At 38.6% G+C, this 25127-nt stretch overlaps 1 protein-coding gene and 1 long non-coding RNA gene across 9 annotated transcripts in view; one reads left to right on the top strand and one right to left on the bottom strand.

Moving 5' to 3' along the window:
• Positions 1-25127, top strand: part of Lrrtm4 (leucine rich repeat transmembrane neuronal 4) — a 790938-nt gene that overhangs the window by 730364 nt on the left and 35447 nt on the right.
• Positions 1-25127, bottom strand: part of LOC147994925 (uncharacterized) — a 38388-nt gene that overhangs the window by 2882 nt on the left and 10379 nt on the right. For 2 of the 5 annotated variants that reach the window (XR_015687242.1, XR_015687243.1), the window contains 4 exons: positions 24207-24375; positions 19763-19797; positions 7264-7354; positions 5846-5915 (listed from right to left, as the gene is read on the bottom strand). This is a non-coding gene — a long non-coding RNA (uncharacterized LOC147994925). Of the gene's footprint in view, positions 1-4220; positions 4734-5845; positions 5916-7263; positions 7355-16353; positions 16941-19762; positions 19798-24206; positions 24376-25127 lie in introns of those variants that run through there. The other 3 variants (XR_015687241.1, XR_015687245.1, XR_015687244.1) reach the window with 3 other exon arrangements.

Genomic DNA, 25127 nt, shown 5'->3' on the forward strand with positions numbered 1-25127 from the left:
CGATCTGCATTCTTCTACATGTTGCCTCCAGTTGAACCAGCACCATTTGCTGAAAATGCTATCTTTTTTCCATTGGATGGTTTTGGCTCCTTTGTCAAAAATCAAGTGACCATAGGTGTGTGGGTTCATTTCTGGGTCTTCAATTCTATTCCATTGGTCTATCTGTCTGTCTCTGTACCAATACCATGCAGTTTTTATCACTATTGCTCTGTAATACTGCTTGAGTTCAGGGATAGTGATTCCCCCTGAAGTCCTTTTATTGTTGAGGATAGCCTTAGCTATCCTGGGTTTTTTGTTATTCCAGATGAATTTGCAAATTGTTCTGTCTAACTCTTTGAAGAATTGGATTGGTATTTTGATGGGGATTGCATTGAATCTGTAGATTGCTTTTGGTAAAATGGCCATTTTTACTATATTAATCCTGCCAATCCATGAGCATGGGAGATCTTTCCATCTTCTGAGGTCTTCTTCAATTTCTTTCCTCAGTGTCTTGAAGTTCTTATTGTACAGATCTTTTACTTGCTTGGTTAAAGTCACACCGAGGTACTTTATATTATTTGGGTCTATTATGAAGGGTGTCGTTTCCCTAATTTCTTTCTCGGCTTGTTTCTCTTTTGTATAGAGGAAGGCAACTGATTTATTTGAGTTAATTTTATACCCAGCCACTTTGCTGAAGTTGTTTATCAGCTTTAGTAGTTCTCTGGTGGAACTTTTGGGATCACTTAAATATACTATCATGTCATCTGCAAATAGTGATATTTTGACCTCTTCTTTTCCGATCTGTATCCCTTTGATCTCCTTTTGTTGTCTGATTGCTCTGGCTAGAACTTCAAGAACTATATTGAATGAGTAGGGAGAGAGTGGGCAGCCTTGTCTAGTCCCTGATTTTAGTGGGATTGCTTCAAGTTTCTCTCCATTTAGTTTAATGTTAGCAACTGGTTTGCTGTATATGGCTTTTACTATGTTTAGGTATGGGCCTTGAATTCCTATTCTTTCCAGGACTTTTATCATGAAGGGGTGTTGAATTTTGTCAAATGCTTTCTCAGCATCTAGTGAAATGATCATGTGGTTCTGTTCTTTCAGTTTGTTTATATAATGGATCACGTTGATGGTTTTCCGTATATTAAACCATCCCTGCATGCCTGGGATGAAGCCTACTTGATCATGGTGGATGATTGTTTTGATGTGCTCTTGAATTCGGTTTGCCAGAATTTTATTGAGTATTTTTGCGTCGATATTCATAAGGGAAATTGGTCTGAAGTTCTCTTTCTTTGTTGTGTCTTTGTGTGGTTTAGGTATAAGAGTAATTGTGGCTTCGTAGAAGGAATTCGGTAGGGCTCCATCTGTTTCAATTTTGTGGAATAGTTTGGATAATATTGGTATGAGGTCTTCTATGAAGGTTTGATAGAATTCTGCACTAAACCCGTCTGGACCTGGGCTCTTTTTGGTTGGGAGACCTTTAATGACTGCTTCTATTTCCTTAGGAGTTATGGGGTTGTTTAACTGGTTTATCTGTTCCTGATTTAACTTCGATACCTGGTATCTGTCTAGGAAATTGTCCATTTCCTGAAGATTTTCAAATTTTGTTGAATATAGGTTTTTATAGTAAGATCTGATGATTTTTTGAATTTCCTCCGAATCTGTAGTTATGTCTCCCTTTTCATTTCTGATTTTGTTAATTTGGACGCACTCTCTGTGTCCTCTCGTTAGTCTGGCTAAGGGTTTATCTATCTTGTTGATTTTCTCAAAGAACCAACTTTTGGTTCTGTTGATTCTTTCTATGGTCCTTTTTGTTTCTACTTGGTTGATTTCAGCTCTGAGTTTGATTATTTCCTGCCTTCTACTCCTCCTGGGTGTATTTGCTTCTTTTTGTTCTAGAGCTTTTAGGTGTGCTGTCAAGCTGCTGATATATGCTCTTTCCTGTTTCTTTCTGCAGGCACTCAGCGCTATGAGTTTTCCTCTTAGCACAGCTTTCATTGTGTCCCATAAGTTTGAGTATGTTGTATCTTCATTTTCATTAAATTCTAAAAAGTTTTTAATATCTTTCTTTATTTCTTCCTTGACCAGGTTATCATTGAGTAGAGCATTGTTCAATTTCCACGTATATGTGGGCATTCTTCCCTTATTGTTATTGAAGACCAGTTTTAGGCCGTGGTGGTCTGATAGCACGCATGGGATTATTTCTATCTTTCTGTACCTGTTGAGGCCCGTTTTTTGACCAATTATATGGTCAATTTTGGAGAAAGTACCATGAGGAGCTGAGAAGAAGGTATATCCTTTTGCTTTAGGATAGAATGTTCTATAAATATCCGTTAAGTCCATTTGGCTCATGACTTCTCTTAGTCTGTCTACATCACTGTTTAATTTCTGTTTCCCTGATCTGTCCATTGATGAGAGTGGGGTGTTGAAATCTCCCACTATTATTGTGTGAGGTGCAATGTGTGTTTTGAGCTTTAGTAAGGTTTCTTTTACGTATGTAGGTGCCCTTGTATTTGGGGCATAGATATTTAGGATTGAGAGTTCATCTTGGTTGATTTTTCCTTTGATGAATATGAAGTGTCCTTCCTTATCTTTTTTGATGACTTTTAGTTGGAAATTGATTTTATTTGATATTAGAATGGCTACTCCAGCTTGCTTCTTCTGACCATTTGCTTGGAAAGTTGTTTTCCAGCCTTTCACTCTGAGGTAGTGTCTGTCTTTGTCTCTGAGGTGTGTTTCCTGTAGGCAGCAGAATGCAGGGTCCTCGTTGCGTATCCAGTTTGTTAATCTATGTCTTTTTATTGGGGAGTCGAGGCCATTGATATTGAGAGATATTAAGGAATAGTGATTATTGCTTCCCGTTATATTCATATTTGGATATGAGGTTATGTTTGTGTGCTTTCATTCTCTTTGTTTTGTTGCCAAGACGATTAGTTTCTTGCTTCTTCTAGGGTATAGCTTGCCTCCTTATGTTGGGCTTTACCATTTATTATCCTTTGTAGTGCTGGATTTGTAGAAAGATATTGTGTAAATTTGGTTTTGTCATGGAATATCTTGGTTTCTCCATCAATGTTAATTGAGAGTTTTGCTGGATACAGTAACCTGGGCTGGCATTTTTGTTCTCTTAGGGTCTGTATGACATCAGTCCAGGATCTTCTGGCCTTCATAGTTTCTGGCGAGAAGTCTGGTGTGATTCTGATAGGTCTCCCTTTATATGTTACTTGACCTTTTTCCCTTACTGCTTTTAATATTCTTTCTTTATTTTGTGCGTTTGGTGTTTTGACAATTATGTGACGGGAGGTGTTTCTTTTCTGGTCCAATCTATTTGCAGTTCTGTAGGCTTCTTGTATGTCTATGGGTATCTCTTTTTTTAGGTTAGGGAAGTTTTCTTCTATGATTTTGTTGAAGATATTTACTGGTCCTTTGAGCTGGGAGTCTTCACTCTCTTCTATACCTATTATCCTTAGGTTTGATCTTCTCATTGAGTCCTGGATTTCCTGTATGTTTTGGACCAGTAGCTTTTTCCGCTTTACATTATCTTTGACAGTTGAGTCAATGATTTCTATGGAATCTTCTGCTCCTGAGATTCTCTCTTCCATCTCTTGTATTCTGTTGGTGAAGCTTGTATCTACAGCTCCTTGTCTCTTCTTTTGGTTTTCTATATCCAGGGTTGTTTCCATGTGTTCTTTCTTGATTGCTTCTATTTCCATTTTTAATTCCTTCAACTGTTTGATTGTGTTTTCCTGGAATTCTTTCAGGGATTTTTGCGATTCCTCTCTGTAGGCTTTTACTTGTTTATTAATGTTTTCCTGTGCTTCCCTAAGTGTGTTCATGTCTTTCTTGAAGTCCTCCAGCATCATGATCAAATATGATTTTGAAACTAGATCTTGCTTTTCTGGTGTGTTTGGATATTCCATGTTTGTTTTGGTGGGAGAATTGGGCTCCGATGATGGCATGTAGTCTTGGTTTCTGTTGCTTGGGTTCCTGCGCTTGCCTCTCGCCATCAGATTATCTCTAGTGTTACTTTGTTCTGCTATTTCTGACAGTGGCTAGACTGTCCTATAAGCCTGTGTGTCAGGAGTGCTGTAGACCTGTTTTCCTCTCTTTCAGTCAGTTATGGGGACAGAGTGTTCTGCTTTCGGGCGTGTAGTTTTTCCTCTCTACAGGTCTTCAGCTGTTCCTGTGGGCCTGTGTCTTGAGTTCACCAGGCAGCTTTCTTGCAGCAGAAAATTTGGTCTTACCTGTGGTCCCGAGGCTCAGGTTTGCTCGTGGGGTGCTGCCCAGGGGCTCTCTGCAGCGGCAGCAACAAGGAAGACCTGTGCCGCCCCTTCCAGGAGCTTCAGTGCACCAGGGTTCCAGATGGTCTTTGGCTTTTTCCTCTGGCGTCCGAGATGTGTGTGCAGGGAGCAGTCTCTTCTGGTTTCCCAGGCTTGTCTGCCTCTCTGAAGGTTTAGCTCTCCCTCCCACGGGATTTGGGTGCAGAGAACTGTTTATCCGGTCTGTTTCTTTCAGGGTCCGGTGGTGTCTCTGGCAGGGGTCCTGCCGCTCCCCCACGGGAGCCCAGAGGCCTTATACAGTTTCCTCTTGGGCCAGGGATGTGGGCAGGGGTGAGCAGTGTTGGTGGTCTCTTCCGCTCTGCAGCCTCAGGAGTGCCCACCTGACCAGGCGGTTGGGTCTCTCTCTCACCGGGTCTGGGAGCAGAGAGCTGCTCCTAATTTACCCTTTTATTTCCTCTTACGTGGTGCAGTGAGATGCTAGAGGACACAGGGACAGAATGGAAAAATGAAGAAAATACATTCTGAAATGAAGTTGTGAGAAATGAAAATTAAACTCTGATCTAGTAAGCAAGAGGCCCTGGTTTGGACTTAAAGCAGTCATGGTGGTACATACATAACCATAATTCCCACACACAGAAGTTACAAACAAGTACAAACAGAATTAAACGGTTAATGTCACCCTTGCCTATGTAGTAAGTTCAAGGCCAGTCTGGGCTACATGTTACCTTGTCTTAAAACACAGAAAAGAAACCAACCATAGAAAAAGATATATTAGTCACTGAAGTTTGAAAGAACTGCTGGAAAATGGAAACTTGTAAGAATTAAGCATGGCTCAAATTTAGCACAAACAACCATATCAAATTGTATCAAATGCAATATTTTCAGTATAGTAGAATGACTAAAAGGTTACATTAAACAGTGATAAATAGAAAGAAAAGAAGCATGGATGATAAATAGAAAGAAAAGAAGTTAGTGGCTCAGTGGTAGAACCCTTGCCTAGGAAGCACAAGGTCCTGGGTTCAATCCCCAGTCCCGAAAAAAAAAAAAAAAGAAAAGAAAGTAAGTTAAAATGTGACTAAAATTTAAGAAAGAGATGGGGCCGGTGTCAGGAGTGACTGTGAGAGATGGAGGGTATTCTCCTGTTGTGATGCACACCCTTGCCAACAGGAAAACTCTTAGAACTCAGCAGGTGATCATGGAGGCAGAGGGTAGAAGATTCAGACCACAGTGTGATAGTCTACAGAAACGGAAAGTAGATGCCTTGGTCTCCCATAAGCGTGCAATTTAGATTAAAGGGCAGAGGGCAGTGAGTATGGAATTTGAATGGAAATTCAGCATGGAAGCATTTCACACGTAAAGGCATTTCACAAGTCACTTTCTGTTACTGAGTTAACATTTTCTAGGGACTAACATGAACTGTTATTCACCACTGATAGGGCACCAACTGCAGAAGCCAGTCCACCTAAGTCCAGTTATTTTGAGCACATGAGTTTTATAGACACAGTATTGGAGAAGGGCTACTGACAGCAGTGTGAGTGACACAAAAACAGCTGAATCACCACAAAGCCCCACCAGTCATGAGCACTGACCTCAAGAAGGCTGACCAGAGTCTGGTCTTCAGTTGACTTTCCACTTCTAATAATGCAAGATTGGTTGCTGCTGAAAGGGTACAGAGGGGATACACTTAGAGTCACAGATAAGGGCACTGTGGCCCTCCTATGTTCTACTAGGAGATCTCAACCTCCCCATTAACACTGTCACTTCTATAGCCCCATTTGTCTCATTCTTTTGCATGGCCATGGATACCTGATCAATGATATCTCTACTCCAAGGAGGCATTATAGTGATCATGTTATCTTTGAAAAACCCTCTAAACAAAACAATCTACTTTTTCAATGGATGGTTTAGGTACAAGGCTAGGTATGTATAACCGTCTAGAAATATGGGTTGTAGTGTTGAAGAGAATGGCATAAGTCTGACATATGTGCTTAAGTCTTTGGTTTCCATTTTTTGACACTTCTCTTATAAAGGATACTGTTAAGAATACATGATGTGGAGGGGTTGGGGATTCAGCTCAGTGGTAGAGAGCTTGCCTAGCAAGCGCAAGGCCCTGAGTTCGGTCCCCAGCTCCAAAAAAAAAAAAAAAAAGAAAAAGAAAAAAAGAAAAAAGAAAAAAGAAAAAAGAATACATGATGTGATAAAGTGTCACTATTTTATCAGTGAAGGACTGAAAAAAGGCACATTAATAAACACATCCCTGTCAACTTATACTTCTTCCCTTTCTTAACCGTTGCATTCTGTTGGAAAGGCACGTGAGGACCATATTCCTTCAGACTCCATGTTGGATGTGGTGAGTGGAAAGGTTGTGGTCAAGAGGAAGACACAGCTGCCAGCTACTGTATCATGTTTTCTCCTTTTAGTTCTTTTAATGGAAATTATGATGCAAGGACCATTTTCTGTTTAGTAAATGCTACAATGGTTTTCACTCACTAAGGAACCCACCTAATCAAAGGAAAATAAATTTCTTTTTTTCTCAGAATATTCTGAAAGAAAACATTTAAGTTAATGAGTAATAGATTATTTTTAAAAATTAAATAGGGGGCAAGAAAGAAGACATAGTTTATATATACATCGCAGAGGATACTTTCAATGCTTCTTTTACCGTCTGTAAAAGAAGGTAAATGTTGTGTTTAGCTTTCCTAAAGAACCTGATCCAGATTGCTACTCACTCAAAGTTTGAGAGAGCATGAAACCCTTTAGTTTTATTTCCAGCAGGATCAGATTTAATGAATGATGTCAGACACTGTGCAAGGATCACAGGCCTTAATACCTAAGGAATAAAACCCAATATTTTAAGATAAAATGAGATGTACAAAACAAGGTGATTATGCTCTGCCTGGTGTTCAGTAACACAAATTCAGCAACGGATTAAAAACATCTCCTGCTTTAACAGCATTTAAACCTGTTTCAGAACACTTTCCATTTTAGTATGAGACCAAAGAGTTACCTAAGGAAGTTGCAGGCAATGTGGGTAGGAACCAACATTCCTGTAGACACTCGCTGGGACTGGGACAATCTCAGAACTTCTGAAATCAAAACTGGAATAATAGAATTTAATCATTTACTAGATGTGTCTTGCACATTTCTTAACTCTTCTGAGGCCATTATTGATCATTGAAAAGTGGCATTTGTTTGACAACTAAGTCAACTACTGCTTAGTGCACAGCCTCCATAGCTTAGAACTTATGTGGTGCATCACTTCCACCCCCCTCTTCTTTCCACAAACATGTCTTTCACTTTATTTTATTTACATAGTAATTGTGTCAATTAATTTATCAATGAGACCTATTTCACCAGCAAGTAGAACATACTTCTAAGCTGATTGCCCACAGTGTTCAGTTTGTCAATTAACATTAGAACGAATTATCTAACTACTGCAATTGCTTGCTTCAGTGACACCAGAACCAGCCATGCTTGCTGTTGGTAAATGCCCTTGCTCTCAGGAAGTTCTTCCCATGTGGAAATCTTCTTTCTTCTTCTTTCTCTCTCTTTGTACACATTACCCCTTGGAACATTCGCTTGGGCAGAATCAGAGCCTTATGCACCCAAGCCATGCTAGGCAAATAAGTAACTTCAGGGTTCTACCTTCTGTCTCTGATCCTTGGATCCTTTAGAGCAATGGCAATGGTTCTTAACCTATGGTTTGCAACTCTTTTGTGGGTTGAATGACCTTGCAAAGGTATTATATATCGATAAACACAGATGTTTATATTACAATGCACAGCAACATTACAGGTATGAAGTGGCAGCATAATAATTTTATGGTTGCAGGTCATGAGAACATGAGGAACTGTATTAAAGGGTTGCAACACTAAAAAGGTTGAGAACCACTGAGCTACAGAGTAAGGCTACCTCTCTGTTAGAATTTCAGGATCTGGGCTAATAATAAATATTGAAATTATCACAGTTTTAGGATCTAATTTAGTGATGGCTCAATCTCAATACTTAGGATTTGTTGACAACAATGGGGTCAATTCTACCAAACTGGGAACAGTTGTTTCTTTTTGCTTGGCTTTCTGATGAACAGAAGCAATGTTCTTAAGAAAACACTTTACCACTAAGAACAATCTAAGGTCAGGTGACTCAAGGACCTATTTGAATGGCGTTACAGAGAGAGAACAGGCTGTAAAAATAGGGCCAGTGTCACTTGCTAGAGGTCAGTGAACTCTGCAGACCTGAGTCAACTCCCAAAATACATAATAAATACAGATTATGGATATAAATCATCACGAAAAGCCATATGGATTCATCTTTTTCTTGACACTGAATAAAAGTCTCATATGAATAGGGTTCAGCAACTATGCAACTGCTCTCTAGTTCATGGTCTGAACACAGCCAAGATGCCCCTCAAGTGCTCTGAAAGCCTTTGTACTTTTCTGTCTTATAATTATCTATTCTTTATCATTCTCTTTTAACACATTTGCCAAAGGTAATAAGGTATAAGATATTTAAGGTCCATGATATATTTTCCTTATCATGTTCTGTGAGATACCAGCAAGGCCAACTTCTCCAAGAAGACAAGAAAAACAGATAGACACAGGCTAGTCTTGTGACCTTGATTTCACATGTAGTATTTGATATTTAGGTAGTTTTAAATAGAGAGATGGCTTCATAGAATTTTAAACCCTCACCTCCAAATTATTAGTAGCAAGAATAATAAGCACCAAGAAACAAAAATAATCTTGAAAGGTAGTATTTTTAGAAAAATTAGGGGGAAAAAAGCAAGGGGATCAATTGTAATAGTTTTCCCAGAAGTCTCTTCAGTTATTGACAGAAGTCAATGCAGCCAGTACAACAATTCATTCCTTCAGGAGAATACTTTATTTGGTTAACCTTACTATCTTATTATGTCCTCTTATTCCACTTTTCTCTGGTGTATATTTACTTCCCTTGCCCCTGCAGGGTCATCTACTCCTGCAGTCTCTCCTGCGTATATTTAATAATATACCACACCAATTGGTCAGGGCTCACAAGTTTTTCCTGCAGTTTTTAAAGAAATATATTCACATAGATCTATTAATAACAATAGATGCTTCAATAATTTATTTAATAACTAATTCTTATATGATAATAAGAATTTTTGCATTGAAAAAGTACATTAAATACTGTAGCTGGTCTATACACCATATCCAGACTCATAGACCTGCAAAGATCAGTAAAGTTGATAGAAAGATGAAAGACGTGTAATTAAAACTGTGTCCCTTGAAACTGACAAGGTCAGGGTCAGACCCTTCCCTATGACCTAAATAAAAGTCGTCAATGTTTTTAAGGTTTTTTGGGTGTTACCATTACTTTCAAGTTACAAGCATTTATTTAATTCATTAATTAGTCCCACATTAAGATTCAAACATGTAGGTCAGCCTCATTCACTTTTTGTGTGGACCACTTCATTTCATCTTTCCGTATGAAGAATCATTGGCTCATTAAAAAAGAACCTTCAAACTAAATTTATATATTTGTTTACTTAAACAAAAACAGGTATCGTTTCACAAAGCATGAATATGCATAAATAAATGATCACAATGGACTTATAAACTACTCGTATATCTTCTCTCCAGAGTCCCTACCACTCTACAACTCCCCACCACTGTTGTTCATTTTTATGAGCCTTTCTACTCCATAAGAACGTGCAAATGTACACATAACTATTTTAGTTTTCTTACATCCATAGCACTGTACTGAAATCATGCATTTGCCACTGGATTGAGTGAGTTTTTTTTACTTGATATGATATCTTTTATGTTTTCATTAATTATCCCACAAAATATCTTTCACATATGAAAAAAATCCATGTAACGAATATACTGGAGTTTATTGATTCTGACTTCATTTTTGGTGATTTGAGTTATCATCTTTTACTAAAAAAAAAAAAAACGTGAGGACACTGAATAGCAGCTTGTCTTGTCTTATTTAGCACAAATTAGAACATCTTTATAAGATCAGTTCCTGGTTGTAGACTTAATTCTCAAAAAACCACTTGTATTTTGAAGCTATAATTATAAGTAAGCAGGGGGCACTTGGAAATTTTCTGTACTTAACCACTCACTGTTTCTGTGAGGTTTATATCATTGCAAAATAATGTCTGCCAAAATTCATTTCAAATAAAACAAATCAGAAAGGTACATGATCAAGAAATAGAACTGAGCACTCTATATGATTAAGTGGTCCCCATACACAGTACTGGCAACACAACAAGATACACAGATTAGCATGCATGTGTAAGAGGATGCGGAAGTAGTTAATCTGTGAGTTCCAAGGAATCAAAAATAACATCCGGGATCCTGAAATCCTACAATTAATGTTTAATTCACAGTAATCATTTTTTTCTCCATTGACTCTTATGACAGAGCACACATGCCACGGTGAAATCAAACATGGCAGGGTTATCCTTATAGCCCTTAAGTGTGTCCTTGTTATTTATGTATCCACTTCGCTCTGCAGACCATGCTGAGTTTCCCAGGGTCCAGGATGAGCATTGAATCACTATTCTATAAACACCTGCCTGACAGAATGACACTCAACATCAAGTCCAAGCTCAAATACTAGGTGATTGACGGTGCATCCAGCCATTTGTTTATGAGTCGGTGTCCCCTCAAGTGTGACAAGTGACTTCAAAACAATATGGAGAAATCACCTAGCATAGAGTACGCAGGGCTGAAGGTAAAGGAAGCGGAAAGAAAGAGGTGATCATCACAAGGAATCGGTTGACCTGCTTTTGGGTTCCATCTGCAGGCAACTTGGTGCGTAGTAAGCACTGGCCTGGTGCTGTCAGGGCCAGAGCTAACCATCCCACTTAGAAACCGTGTACTGCACATGGTTATTACACCTTTGCTATGTTGTCTTTTATGTATATGGAAAATGTACTATGTTTTCCAACCTAAGTTGTACTCACAGACTTTGGAATCTTTAATAAAATTCATGAGGGAGCACTTAATTTTCATAGTATTCTTATTACTTGTGGAGAGATCCATGATACAGCTGGGATTACTAGGTTTTAGGTGGAGTTGTTGTCATGGGTGGTGGGAGGTGATTTAAACCTGGCTTCTGTTTCCATGGAAAGAAGTATATCTGAGGCACACACCCTTTACTAAAACCCATTGCTGTCCTTAGGCTGCATTAGGATGTGTCTCGTGGCTGTGTCAAAGCTACTTGGTGAAAGCAACTTAGAGAAAGCAAAGGTTATTTTGGTCAGTTTGAGAGTACGTCCAGGGTGGCAGCTGCTCACATTTCACTCAGAGTCAAGAAGCACAGAGCTATGAATGCTGGTGCCTAGCTTGCTTCCTCCTTCAGTTAGTCCAGGACTCTAACACATTTTTTTTTTGGTTCTTTTTTTTTTTCAGAGCTGGGGACCGAACCCAGGGCCTTGCGCTTCCTAGGCAAGCGCTCTACCACTGAGCTAAATCCCCAACCCCGAACACATTTTAATATGTACATGTTAATATAGAGATTATATTATGAGTCAAATTATTAACTCTATATTACTATGTACATATTACAATTAAGGAACAATTGATTTAAAAAGGTAGAAAGAGCAGAACTGAGGATACAACTCAATTCATGAATATTTGTCTCACACATATGACGCCCTAGGTTATGTCCAGTGGTACATAAGCCAGATGTCGGTGCACACACTTTTAATTCCAGTACTTGGGAACTAGAGGCAGAATGATAAGACGTACAAGATGTGAGGGCATATCCCTTTAGTATCAGCACAGAACTCAGGGTGGACAGAGGCAAGTGGGTATCAGTGAGGTCTATACAGGGACTTCCAGGCCAATCAGAGATCCTGTCTCAAAAAGACAAAGAAACAGAGGAAGCAGAAGCAAGCAAGGAAGAAAGGGAGGAAGGAAGGAAGGAATAAAGGAAGGAAAGAAGAAAGGAAGAAAGGAAGGAAAGAAGGAAGGAAAGAAGGAAGGAAGGAGGAAGTGTTTTAAAAACAAACACCTAGCCGTTTGATTTTAGCAAACAAACAGACCCAGGAGCCAGATGCTTTCATAACATTAGGTAGCAAAATTCAGTTACGCAGATGATAGAGATGGCTCAGCTGGAAGGGCATGTTGCTCTTTGGGGGGATCTAGTTTCAGACCCCAGTACCTTAGGATAAAAGTTTGCAAGCTTCAGTAGCTCTGGGCTCTGCAGCCACCTGTATCTACATGTACTTCCTCATACAAATGCACATATACTAAAATAGGTGTAAGATATACTAAAATAGGGAAAACAAGGAGAATTGATGAACTTGAATGTGGGACATAGGGTAATATCAATACCATCTTCACAGTTTTTGTGTGAGTCTGAAGGTATTCATAAAATGTTTCCTTGAAAGAAGTCCTATTTTCCTATCCACACAATGTTTCCCTGCACATGTTAGAAAACTTGAAGCAAGTTGCCCAATCTCCAAACATAACTCACAAAGGAGAGCATACTAGGAGTTAGAAACACCTAAATTAACTCCTCGATCTGACTTTTCTTACACTGTACATAAATTCAACATGCATCTAAAATGCATGGATTATTATTTTTAAATATAAGTGGATAAAAACAAAGCCTTTGGGACATAGAGAACCAAAGAGCCATGGAGGTTTCCACGTGCCTGTCTTAGATACTCCCTGTCACTGAACTTGGCTGCTGACCGGACTCATATTTCTCAGACGTAAGCCAAAGCCTAGGGAGCCCTGGGTTGATAAAAGACATCAGAACAGACAGCGGCTGAGAGATGGGCCTTGTCTGACAGGAGCTAGATTATACTACTCACGATGATTTAAGTAAAGAAAAATTGTCCCCATAAACAATTCTCTGGTGGTGTGATTCCCCATGTACACCTTTCTAGATGAAATATGTCTGCATATTTCTCCTCTTGGAATGTCACAAAGATGTGCCAACTTTCTCTATCTCTAACCTTGAAAACCCTTATTTTAATGTTTAGAAATGCAATGTAAGCACCAATTGGGATTAAATATCTATCTCGGGGGGTCTAGAGGGGGGACTAGGTGGTGACTTAGCAGTAAAGAGCATTTGCAGCTCTTGCAAAGGTCCAGAATTCAGTTCCCAGAGTATGCAGTTCACAACTGCCTATAACTTTAGTTCTGGGTAATCTAGAGTCCTCTTCTGGCTTTTATGGTCATTCCCCTATACACACATTCTCATAAATGAATAGTCATTCCACACTCAATCTAGGCACAAAAAGGCTAAGTGCACACAAAACACCATTCCACTAGTCTCTCCTTGCCCCCATAGCAGGCAAGTATTGAAAATAGAGGTAACTTGTCTTCTACCTGAAGCCAATAATTATACTGAATTAAAGGTCTCTTGGTGATACAAGCTCTTATCAAGCTCATGCTGGGCCTATTCAATCTCATTTTGATCTTAACAAAAACTCCCTGTCAGTTTAAGACACAGTTTACCAAGCTGCACGCTCAAGTCCTTCCCGCTGGTCTCTTAAGGATGGAGAATTTACTGCTTGTGGCCTTACACCTATCTGCATTTGTTAACCACTGCCCTGTCTCAGAGAGCATTTCATTGGTTAGCAGCCAGGAAAACACTCAATGAACTTTTCATTCTGTCAGTTCTCCTATCGCACCAGGCATATACATAATATAATTAAATGTCAAAGAAGTTTATGTGCTGTTTAAATGAGTAGAATGGATCTTGGATCTGAAAATTGGATTAGATATATGAGATGGGAGGAGGCGGACATTGTTTCATTTCCCTTCCAGACCTCCAAGACTTCCACTGGCTGTGTTTATTATGGAGTTACACTATAAATTTTTTCTTAGTGCTTTATGAAGTTCAAATAACTCCATTTATCAAAAGGAGTATAAGTTATTTTAATGTTTTATTGGTATGGGGAAATAAGCTCAGTATGTGAAATATAATTCTTATGGAATATATTTAGGGTAATGGGAGTGAGGAAAATGGGAGATGAATACAAGAAAAAATAAATGGGTGAATTTAGTAGATAATGGAAACAATGAATGGTAAGTAACAACGAATGAAGAAATACAGCATTGTGCCTTTCCACTTTTTTGTAACCTACAACTTCCTACCTTCCAAAAAGAATGAATGCTGACTTTCAGTGACTGTGAACTTGGATTTCAGCTGAACACCTCTACAATTCTGGTCAGGATACATAAATAGTTAACCTGAAGATTTTGTTCACACAGTTGTTAAGTAGTGAAAATATAATTCTGCCTCAGATGAGTTCACAGGGAAAACACACACACACACCACATCACACACACACACACACACACCACATCACACACACACACACACACACACACACACACACACACACACCACATCACCCAGCTCTCACACACATGCAATATTCACACATCAGTTCTATGGGTGTTACCAACAGTATTGTAGGGACCTCGGTTGATTTGTAAATCTACTGTACTATCCAGATGTACAGCAGAAGTTGATTTATCCAGCCTACAATGAGAGCCAAGAAGAGATATATTTTCTCTTCAGATGAATGTAATTACACAGTTTCACAATATAGGAGACATGATGGTATGCTTCTCCACTCTGAATCTGCAGAGGACATGCTGTCTTCTGTATATGCTAGAATCTTCAGGCTTCTTTCTTCTTCCTGGGGGACTCTAGACCATAGTTTCCTCTGTTCTCCTGGCGTTTGTTTTGTGTTTGTTAGCTTTTGTTTTTGTGTCTCTTCAAATTATCTATCCTTCTCTCATAGACCCTTGGAAAATTTATCAGTGACAATTCCAAAGCAGAACAGAACTTGGAGGCAATGTTAGGAATATGGGATTTCCCCTCACCTGGTAACATTAACTTTATATACACTGCTAATGTTTATTTGATGCCAGCAAAGTGTCAGAAACTCTGTAATTAAGCATATTCCTTAGGGATTTTGAAGCAAAGTAGTAGAAGAAAGAAATAATATTATGTGTCTGAAACAACAGTGAGGTGTGTAGTTGTATAGTAAAAAGCAAGAACTATGTCTGAATCATAGACTTTTCCACTGGGTGTTGACTTTAAATGGAGTACAACCAGTTTCATTATTAATTTGAACTGGATCTCACAAAGATGATTCAAAGTTTTTATACTTACTTATTTTAATGTATGTGCATACGTGTTTTGTCTGTGTGAATGCATGTACATGCCCTGATGTCAAATGAAGCCAGAAGAAAATGTCTAATCACCCAGAACTAGAGTCACATGTGGTTTGAGCTGTCATACGAATGCGGGGAATTAACCCCCAGTCCTGTGCAAAAGCAGCAGGAGCTCTGAGCTGCAGAGAAATCTCATTAGTCCTCTCCTTCTAATACTTTTGTCTGGCAGTCACATTATCACTTAATAGAGTAAAACATTTCACCATAACCAATGGTGAATGTATGTAGTAAGGAGGAATATGTACCATGGAATAGTACTGATTCACACTCTCGTGTGTTCTAGTCTCTTTGAAAAACACGTCCAGAGATATTCAGCATGTTTATGGCATTTAGTCATTGATACCAAACCATCGTTTTCATTGGGACACGAGTAATCTCACCAAAGTAAACACTTTGATATATTATGGGGAAAATGCCAGAAAAATAAAGTTACTTTTTGGAAGGATCTAAAGTAAAGATTTTTATATTTTTTTGTACATTTTAAGGCTTCATGGCAAAATACCTTGCTTAGAATTTCTTATAAAGTTACTTTTCTTTACAGAAAGCTCCATGTGTCCCAGGCCTATTACCTAAATGATTTCAAAGTAATGCTACTTATAATGGGGAATCAAACATCTATTTTCAAAAGCTAATGGAAAACAGAGAGATGATAATACTCGGTGCTGATAAAATTATAATAAAATACTCTTTCAGGAACTTGAGAGAAGCTTAGCTTATGAAAAACGGCATTAAAGATAGTCTTGGAAAAATTGACACATTTCAATAATATAATTTAACTTCAGTTTACATATAAGACACAATCAAGAAGGCTACTTCTCTCATATAAAAAGTGTCTAATTAAGGAAAATAGTTAAACTAATAACGGCCTAGTATGCATTATCAAAGCATTGGAAACACAATGATAAACTCTGGTAGCATTTCTATTATTGTTGAGCCTATATCACGGAGATAGAAAAATACGAGAAGATCGATGTCTACTATAAGAGTTGGTGATAAATGCTGTGAGGAAATATTAAGCAGAATATCGAAGAAAAGTCACAGGTGATGACTTCTGTGAAGAGTTTGGATAAGGAGGGGGTGGCTAAGGTGGTGACATTTGGATAAGACCTAAATTAAGTGGTAATAGCTGTGTGAACTGAGCCCCAGGACACCAGGCTATTTGCAGAGAAGAGGGAACCTGCCAAGTTCCTCAGCAGTGTGTCAAAGGTCATTGTGGAGTCCCTGGGGCTGGAGCTGAGGAAAACAAAGGTCAGGGGGCCCCCAAGTCAGGGGGCCACAGGAGGGAATCTGTCTTCCAGGTCTTCCTTGAAATAGGATGCAGGCTTCGGGTTTCATTTCCCATTTGATGGTGACGAGGTTAGTGCGATGTGTCAACTTCTCAGAATATAGAATCACCTCAGAGACAGGGCTTTCGGCATATATTGATTATCTTAATAGATGTAGGAAAAGTCATTTTAACTGCAGATGGAACCATTCTTTGGCTGAGATCCTGGACGGCACACATCAAGGAAAGAAGCTGAGCAATTAGTAAATATGCATCGTCCCCTTTTGACAGTGATTTCAGTCGCCTACCAAGACGGAATGTTCTATGAACTAAGTGAACCTCCTCTTCCTTCAGTTGCTTCTTCCCGGGTATTTTATCACAATAGGAAAAGAAACTAAGACAGAAGGGATGCTCGGAAGAGCTGCATGTCCAGGTTGACATGCAATTCCTGATAAGGGTGCCAGGTTGGAAGAGATTTGCCATGGATTAGAAAGGAAATGTTGATTGTCTGGGTCGAGGATTGTCAGTGAGAGATTTAGGTAGGAGTCAGTGATCAGATTACTTTTATTAAAGTCCTTTCAGAGCTGTGGTTCTCAACTTCCTAATGCTTCAACCCTATTAATGCAGTTCCTCGTGTTATAGTGACCCCCCCAATCAAAAAATTACTTTTGTCACTGTAATTTTGTTACTGACGTGAATTATAATGTAACTATATACGTGTTCTAATGATCTTAGGAACCTCTGTGGAAGGGTTAGGGGTTGGAATGCACAGGTTGAGAAATGCTGTTTTAGATTTGGCTATTAAGTTTTTCATCACATAAGATATGGGTTGTAAGGGAAAAAAAGAAGTCTCTGAGGTGAGGCCAGGTAGGTGAGAGATGAAAGTGATAAAATGGCAAGGACTCTGAGGAGGGAAATGAGGAGGTGATGATGGCTGGGAGCAGTTCCTCTGTGCTCAAAGGCTAACAGAACTGAAAACTGTAAAACGGTGTTACCTGTGTGAGGCTGGATGTGTGTGCCTGTGTGTATGTGCCTGCGTCAGTGTGTTCTCACATGTGACTGTGTGGGTATGTCTCCATGTGTGTATGACTGCTTGCATTTCTGTGGGACACTGGGATTGTTTTTCTGTTTTTTTTTAAGAAGCCATATCACTTGAACCAGTTAGAGCACTGCAGCTGATTCCGTAATCCTTTGTCATCTCATTCTCTGTTTTCTAAATTTCTTACTATAAACATACGTATTGAATCAGGAGGAAAAATCATTTGAAATATATTTGAAGATCATGGAGAAAGATAATTGGGGTAAAATGTGGTTGAAAAAAAAAACCCAGCTGTTAGAAAAATGACTCAAAGCAGCTGACAAACACCAAACACAGCTGGCTTGGAGGCTGAGATTTTATATAATTTGAATTAAGTGTCTCTGCTGAAATGGAAAAGAGACTGAGGGAAATGTCCCTTTATACTAAGAAGACTGTCATTTATTTTCTGATTTGAGCTAAAAAGATTATGAACCCAGAAGAATACTGTCAGTGAGTTTTGGTGTTACGAATCTTCAATAGTGTGTGGGGACAAGGGGCACTGATCGTAATATTCATATCACTGAGGTAGGTGGTAGAGTGTTCAGGAAGCACCCTATACTGTTTAAGGAACTCTGATTATCCTTCAGAATCTTATAATTTTGGAAAATGAAAGTGTGTGTGTCTAAATAATGTCAATAGTACTTTTACTTTCTAGTTGGAGAGATGGCTCAGCAGTTAAGAGCACTGGATACTCTTCCAGGGGACCTAGGTTCCAGCATCCACATGGCAGCTCACAACCATATGTAACTGTAGTTCCAGAGGTTTCGATGCTCTTCTTTGGTACAAGAAATTCCTTCAGGCTGAGCACCAATCCATGTATATAATATTTAAAAATAATACTTTTAACTATTTTAAAATACAGTATTATATGTTTATGCTTGTGTGTGTGTGTGTGTGTGTGTGTGTGTGTGTGTGTGTGTGTGTGTAGAGTTTGTATATGTTTGTATACATGTGTGTGCATTTGTGGTAAAGTCGTTTTAGATTTTGGATTCTGTTTTACTCTATATCAGTGTGTGTTATTCTGACAACGTTAGACAAAAGAAAGATCTGCAAGTGTCTTACTTCCTAGTTTCAGGAAGGCCTTGGGCTACCTTCCTATGGAAAAGAGCGTCTGCACATGTAGTTAACTAAAGAGTGAGATGAGAAGGCGGTACTAACTCATCCACATAGGGCCCAGTGTGAAACGTCCCTTCCAGAGATCAGTCCAGGGGAAGTTTGACCACAAACAGCAGAGGATAGGAAAGGATGTAGAGCTATGCAGACGCTGAGGGTAGAGAACAAAGTTGTGTGGCCACACACCAAAAATAATGGGAGCTCCCCAGAGCTACAAAAAGAGAAAGAAAGAAAGAAAGAAAGAAAGAAAGAAAGAAAGAAAGAAAGAAAGAAAGAAAGAAAGAAACTCTCTCCTTTGGAGTGCTGAGAAGTGCACACCTGGCTAGTATTTTGATTTATCCCCAGGGTTACAAATGTTCAGTTTCTTAAGTCTAGAACTATGTGACAAAGCATTTCTGGTTTTTTCCCCACCAACATTGTAGTAACTGTCACTGTAGCCCCAGGAAGAAACTGTTGTAGTCTTATTACAGAACTCATTTTCAAGCGATTCTAGATCCATACTAAACGGTGATTTTTTTCTATTTGCATTACAATTCTTATTCATCACTTAACTGCTTGGGAAAGTCCATTTGTTGGTCATTGGTGCCTTACATTCTATTTTATCAAACAGGAATTCTTCATAATCACTTACAAAGATCTGGAGCAAACATTCTTTTTCCATCTCCACAAAATACATCAAGGACCCAAACTAGCCTACTAGATAGGGGGGTTTCAATTATTAAAATATATTCCTATATCTAGGAGTCTCCATCTCGTTTCGTAATTTATACTCTTAATTGAATCTGTATGTTTCCTTAGACATGTGGATATTTCTTACTGAATGCATTCCAATACTTTAAATAGAATGTATACTCACACAAATGAGTCACTGTTACTTCAATAATCCATGCCCTGGAATAAATATAAAAAGGCTTTTAAAACTTAAACATGGATAATATAAATGTAAAAAAATATATAATAGTAACTGTGCTCCCGAATTTGTGTGATTCTCGGTGCAATTTACTTCTGTGCTCTGGAACATAGCAGAAAGTAAATTGTAAGTCCACAAATAGATTATTTGCATTGCAACACATTTGTTCTTCAACTATCTCGCCAGAAATAGTTCATGTGAGGTAATACAATTTTTATGAAAGAAAGTTACTTCAATAGATGGTGGACTCTGGAACCACAAAAACTATGATATGTAAGGGTAACTTCTGAATAAGTTAACCCTTTCTAGTTCTTTCTAAACTCTGGGTGGCAGGTTCAACTCAGCTGTACTGGCTCAAAACTCCTCTCCAAGCTGACTGATTCTAACTGGCTTCTCTCAGCTTCTCAGTGAAATGCTATGCTTGCCTTCAAAATAACTCTCGCAATCTATTCCAATCTCCTGACTCCTTCTCATTCTCTGGCTTGTTTCTTTCTTCACCTTCAATGTCTCTCTAAATATACTTATCAATAAGCAGTTTGGAAAGATATTTTTAACAACTTCAGAGGATAATATTATATTGTACATGGTATAAATGGTGTGTTATATTAATGGATGGGCACAAGAAATACAATTTAGGATAGAATATGGTTTAAACTTCAACAGATCATTATTCTTTAATTCAGACCTATACTGATGATTAGTCTCTCAAATATTAATAAACTGATTATATCAAACTTCATATTAATATGCAACATTCATAATATTGCAATGTTATGAATAATTTTATAAAGGTGTATGTGATGAATTTTAATATTAAGCAATTGTCTATACATAACAAAAAAATTTTCCCAAGAGGGTGCCTGTAAGTACAGAGTGCCATTTCTGTAAGCCGTTGTGTTTGAGCAATGACCCAGACCGCCTTCTGTTTCTCCAGGAAGACGTGTAAACTCAGGTGTTAGATGTACCTACAACTGTGATTAGAAAATACAGAGCAAATGACACAAGGATGAGTACCTGAAATAAATGAAAGGAAACCATGCATATACCTTTGAGAAAATTCTCTCAAAGGGGGCCCAGTGCTTGCTTAACTTCTGAAACAATGAACTGCAGCAGCCCATGTGGAATCCTGTCTGCAAGGAAGGCTCATGAATAACTCCATGTGCAATCTTTTCAATGGGGAGTAATCAGGTCGTCGCCATGGGCCCATCACTTAACAAATCTCAAGTTCTCAGAAGGAAAGCCAGTGCTCAGTAAAGCACATGGTTGCCTGAAGTGCATTCTCATCCCTGATGGGATGTCTGATGGACAACGTGGTGGAGCATTGCAGTCAGTACTGCTGTATCACTGAAAGTCTGTACAATAAAAGCATGACTGCAAGGAGAAATGCTTATATCAGGTATCCCTACTTAGCTAATAGGCAGGTCCTAGTTCTCATCTAATCCAAACAATGCACTGTAAATGACAAACATGCAGATTGTAAAAGAGATACTTATTTTGCTGATAGGCATATGCACAACGGTGTATGCGTTCATATGCTCATCATGTGCATTGGGTTCCTTGAATCCAGAAGTGGGCCTCAGATATGCTGGAACTGTAGCTACAGGATGTTGTATGATTGCTGGTATAAGTGCTAGAAAATGAACCTGAGTGTTACACTGTAGTAAATTTCCATGTTTTCTAGCCTTTGACTACTCATGTGTTTGTGTACTTAAATACTATTTTAATAGTATGTCTAGGTTTTCAATACATTGACACTATATCTGCTATGGATTTTATTAATTGCTTAGCTCTCTACATTTTATGCATAAGACATTTTATGTTTTAATAAAAGCTGCCAATATTTTTGGTGGATTCATAACTTCTCTTAAATTAATGAAATCTTCTATAATTTCTGTAAACTATTATTTAAATTGGACAGTATTTTAACTCTCTTGTCTCTGTGACTTTTAAACTAAGGACATATTTGCCCCTTGCCAGAACATTTCTACTCTCTAGGGATTATCTGGCTTCCAGACGTGGGCTTAGGGACTATTGTGTCTGGTTTACATGGGCTATGAGGATGCTGTGCATCCTAATAGGCACAAAGTGGTTACCAAGGACAGGAGAGAAGCCATTATCAATAATTCTAAGTCGAAAACGCTGCTCTAGAATGAGGTGGCAAGGAATTTTAAAATGAAGTATTAGGAAAAGGGAGAAAATAATCATTCTGGCACCAATTTAATTGTAGTCTATCAAAACTAACAAACATTTTGAGAATTATTAATCAGCCAGTTTAAAAGACAGAAGATAGAAGTGATTTCCTACATCACTTAAAATATAACATAATTAACCACCTGGTAAAGCATGTCAGTTGTATTTTACAACAAGATGTGTGTGTGTGTGTGTGTGTGTGTGTGTGTGTGTGTGTGTAAGGATCAGAGGGAGAGGGAATTCATTCCTCAGGCATACACCACTGTTCTTGGTTTTGTTTTTTAGATAGGGAAACTCACCACGTTGCTAGGGTGACTTGAAAGGGAGCCTCAGGGAGCTTCCTGTCTCTACAAACCCTCAGTGCTAGACTTATGAATGTGCATTGTTTTCCCTGGCTTAAGTGAGTTCTAGACGTTCTAGGGAACAAACTCAGGTCATGTACATTGCCAAATGAATTATTTCCTCTGTCACTTTTACTGTGCAAGCATGAGAGAGAGAGAGAGAGAGAGAGAGAGAGAGAGAGAGAGAGAGAGAGAGAGAGAGAGAGAGAGAGAGAGAGAGAGAGACTTGTTTGCAGTTGTTCATATGATGCCAGGGCAATGAGCTTTAAGGATCTGTCCATTTCTAAGTTCCTGAAAATGGAACTAACGGTGAGCATCAACAAGCCCAGATTTTGTTTTCCTCTATTTGTTCTGGGAATCAAATCCGGTCCTCATGCTTGAATGAATGACAAGCATTTTACCAATGAAATCATCTCCCCGCTGATTCTCACAACATTTCTAAAGACTATGATACCAAGAGTTGATCATCAAATTTCTTAAGGCTTTCATTCCTCTGAGAGCTGGCTTCTTTCACAGAAATGCAGGAATTATTTCTAATCTAAGAATATAGTTCTTGCTTTCTTTTCAGTATAAAAGAAAAACACCAGGAAATGTATAAAGCTTGCACAGCAATCTCTGTTTACTTTGACACAAACTCACCTCTGACCTCACCAATCATTCCAACAGACCAGATTTCTCCACTCCATGAGGGATGCTGCTGAAGGATTGAGAGTTTTTAGTCCCTAGTGGGCCGTTCCTAGTATTCAGTAAAAGGCCCAGTATTGGCTTATATAGATCTCTATATGAATACTGTTGGAGAGACAAATCCTCTCTAAGTATAAATAGATATTCCTAACATAGCAGTTTGAAAGTTTCAGAGATATTTTTTCTTGTAGTCCTAGGAAGAAACAGTACCCTGTTGACATGGATGTGTAAGTCTTGTTTGTGAGTTTTTGTTTGTTTGTTTTTTCTTTTTTCTTTTCTTTTTTTTTTTTTTTTTTTTTGGAGCTTGGGACCGAACCCAGGGCCTTGCGCTTGCTAGGCAAGCGCTCTACCACTGAGCTAAATCCCCAACCCCGTTTGTGAGTTTTTAAAGGTTTACAACGCACATACATACTTCATAGATGTATAAATTTTGTAATTTAGAAACGTCAACAACCTCTTCATAATGCCTTGCAGACTATATTAATGCACTCAGTTATGGTGAAATGGAAGTTACTTTGCAAGGATCGCCGTCCCTAAATTGATGAGTCTTTATCTATGTCAGTTTCTTCTCCTTCCCGGCTCTAAGAACCCTGAAGAATTTCCCAAAATACAGGAAAGAAAAATAATGTTACTGGTTACTGGGGATTCTTCTTACCAAGCTACAACACTATAATGAAGGTACCACCCAATTCCAACTTGGCTTAAAGAAGATAAAACAGTAAAACACTTAAATCAAGGAAGTTCTGAACTCATTCTTGCTTCATTATCTCTCTAAGAGTTAGTAACTTACGTTTTCTCCCCTAAAGTCTCGACCCCTGAAGTGCAATAATTATTTATCAATATATGTGGTTCACACCCTAAGCACCTAGCAACATCTAATGCTGACTGTAGAGACACTAAAGAGGAAGTGAGCCAGACTCAAAAGATGTTAAGGCAAGTATATCTCCTCTAAACCTTGTATTAAACAACATGAGCCATTCGCCCCATTCAAAGCATTCCTGGCCTCTATTTGCCTTCAGTATCTTGCAGTTACAGATTATATCAGAAATCTTTGATTCTCTAACACCAGTAAAACTCACTTTTCTCACCAAAATAAGAAAGGTAATATTCTCCAAGTGGTAAGAAATCTGTGGAGAATCTCATTTGCTATCAAGAGGGAGCAGTGGAGGACTTACCTTTGCACCCAAACCAAATAGATGCACAAACAAAGCATAAAATACTGGGAAAGAGCAGGATGGTGAGCAGGCAGACAGACCAGTAGGAGAGCTGTGCAATCACTAGGGTTCCTGAATCAAGTGTTTCCATGCAAGGTACAAGAAGAAGAAGGCTGAGTATCCTCCTCATCTTTAGACAAAACAAAACCAAGAGTCATCAGGAGTGAAAACTTATAGAATAATATGCTAACAGGGGGGACTCTTGGGAAACAAGAGAATCTTGTTGAATCTTACAAATTCATGGAGGGCCTCAATGTGTATCTACTTGCTGATGAATCTTATCAGGATTATTTTTCATAAAATAGTTTCTGCTTGAAATATATTTTTCTATGATAGTTACTAGAAGACTTTGGATAACTTATATCCTGGCACAAGTGTGGGATTGAATGGGCTCTACACACATACACACACACACTCACAGGAATACATACAGGTGCTTAGGGCTCATGTCCCATTGCTATTATGAAGTAAATGTTTCATTTGTGTATATGTGTGTGTGTGTGTGTATGTGTGTGTGTGTGTGTTCCTTGGTGTTCCTGTGAATGTCGAAAAACAAACTTACTAAGAGTGAGTTCTCACAGCATGCAGCAGACATCCCTCGCCTCTGCACAGGTCTGAAATTTCAGGAAGGACACTACACATGCCCAATTATTTTGGGGATACTGGGTATCTGTGCCCTGGTATTAACACTTATAGAACAACTCCTTTATTCTCTGAAACATCTCCTTCTCCTGGCTTCATTATTGTACTCTGAGGTGTGGTATTTAGTGACTTATTTGGCTTGATTATATGTTGCTTTAGTCTACATGTTAAGTACTAGAACATAATTGTACTAGAACTTGAATACTATGGCAAATTTCTTACACAGAATTTTAATCTCTC

This window comes from Rattus norvegicus, chromosome 4, assembly GCF_021556685.1.
Source record: "Rattus norvegicus strain SHRSP/BbbUtx chromosome 4, alternate assembly SHRSP_T2T, whole genome shotgun sequence".
Taxonomy (NCBI): Eukaryota; Metazoa; Chordata; class Mammalia; order Rodentia; family Muridae; genus Rattus; species Rattus norvegicus.